Source organism: Colobus angolensis, unplaced genomic scaffold, assembly GCF_000951035.1.
Source record: "Colobus angolensis palliatus isolate OR3802 unplaced genomic scaffold, Cang.pa_1.0 Scaffold69, whole genome shotgun sequence".
Lineage (NCBI taxonomy): Eukaryota > Metazoa > Chordata > Mammalia > Primates > Cercopithecidae > Colobus > Colobus angolensis.
This window is the reverse complement of record NW_012120598.1, coordinates 3,235,154-3,237,249: the sequence shown is the minus strand read 5'-3', so window position 1 is coordinate 3,237,249 and position 2,096 is coordinate 3,235,154. Positions and strand designations below refer to the sequence as shown.

The 2,096-nt window shown below is 35.3% G+C and overlaps 1 pseudogene; it reads right to left on the bottom strand.

The window, feature by feature from the left end:
- Nucleotides 1-1,807: 1,807 nt before the first annotated feature.
- LOC105500852 overlaps nt 1,808-2,096 on the bottom strand; it is a 23,291-nt pseudogene continuing 23,002 nt past the window's right edge.

Here is a 2,096-nt window from a genome sequence, read left to right as displayed (position 1 = left end):
TTTGCAAAAGGTTAATGAAAATCAAAGTACAGGCTATAGGCAATATCATGAAACATGTTACATTCCTGATTTAAAAACTTGATAAGAAACCACTATTTATTAGAAGATTCAAATACTTACCAATGAGTGTTTTAGCTCAACTTAAATTCTGTATATAAGGAAATTAAGATTATTATGCCTTTAGTGAACTGACAATAAAATGTAGATGATGACCCAGCATATTCCGTGATATTTACCCAAATGAGTTGAAAACTTATGTCAGCACAAAAACCTGCACATGGAGATTAACTATAGCTTTATTCATAATTCCCCAAGCAACCAAGATGTCCTTCAGTAGAAGAATGGATAAATAAACTGAAGTACATTCAGACAATTAAATATTATTCAGTGATAAAGACACTATCAAGCCACAAAAATACATGGAGGAAGAAAACTTAAATGCACACTGCTAAATCTGAAAAGACTAAATAAAAGCCAATCTGAAAAGGCTACATGCTGTATAATCCCAACTCTATGACATTCTTGGCAAAGAAGACACCACTATGGAGACCTCAAAAGGAATAGTGGTTGCCAGGGATTTAAGGCAAGGAAGGGAGGAATAGGTAGAACACAGAGGATTTTTAAAGCAATGAAACTACTCTGCATGATGCTGTAACGGTAGGTACATGCCACTATACATTTGTCCCACAGAACACACAACTCTAAGAGCAAGACTTAATGTAAGCTGTGGACTTTGAGTGATGATGTGTCTATGCAGGTTCATCAGCTGTGACAAATGTACCACTCTGGGAATGTTGATAATGAGGTAGGCTGTACCTGTATGGTGGCAGGGTTATGTAGAGAATCTCTGTACCTTCATCTCATCTTTCCAGTGAACCAAAAACTACTCTAAAAATAATGTCTATTAAAAGTGCAGGTGATGAACATTAATTTAAAAATTTAGTGTTTTTACAGGGATAATATATTCAGTTATTTGTTATGTAAATAAAATTAACATAATTTTTTTAAAAAAATGATGAAGACTTATATTTTAGCTGAAAATACACGGAAGCAATAGCCATTACATTAAATACCTAAGAAAAAATATGTATTATGTCATGCAAAGAGTCAAGAAGATGTATGCCCATTCATGCATATACATCCTACAACCATGTGGTTCAATATCAAATTGAGCTTGTGGAGTAAAAATGTATGAACAGAGATGTTGCAACAAGCACATAAATCTCTCAAGTCACAATGTCCCATATATAACAGAAGTGTAAGGAAGCATTTCAGATAAGCATGTAACGTTGCAGGTAATAAGAAAAAAAGAATAGACTGAAGGAGAATACCATTGACTCATTAAGCGACAACTATTGATGTGTGCTAGCTGGTTGATACATGTAACTTCATCTACATAATCACATCAATTTTTAAGGGTAAATATTCTTGTCATTTTATGGATAACAGAATGAAGGCTCCAAGAAACTAAATCATTTTCTTGAGATCACATCATGAACATTATACATGTGAGTATGTTTTAGGAATTGGATTATAAAAACAGAGTAAAACTACCTCAGTGTCAAAATGTTTTTCTTTTTTTGTCATACGCCCTTCAACAGTTACACTGCAGCAAGGAACAAAGCACGTTTATCTCCTAAATAAATAGCCTATAAGATATTTTTGCATCCCGATCTTTTAAACTGTTCAAATATTTGAAATTGACCATTATCTAAACCAGCTCTTCCCCACTGTTTTTAAGATGAAAGTTACTTTCCTTCTCTGAGACTTGGTTTTTTCCTTTGTGGAATGAGGGGAATAATACTCGTTACTTTGTAGGGTTGTTGTCAGAATGGGACAGCTGATGTTTAATGCCCCCTCCAAACACGCAACCAAACCTGAATATGAAACATAAAAAACAAATGCACTGAAGAATCAACTTATTTGTAATTTCATTAATTTCTTTTTTTTTTTTTTTGAGACGGAGTCTCGCTCTGTCGCCCAGGCTGGAGTGCAGTGTCCAGATCTCAGCTCACTGCAAGCTCCGCCTCCCAGGTTTACGCCATTCTCCTGCCTCAGCCTCCCGAGTAGCTGGGACTACAGGTGCCCGCCACCTT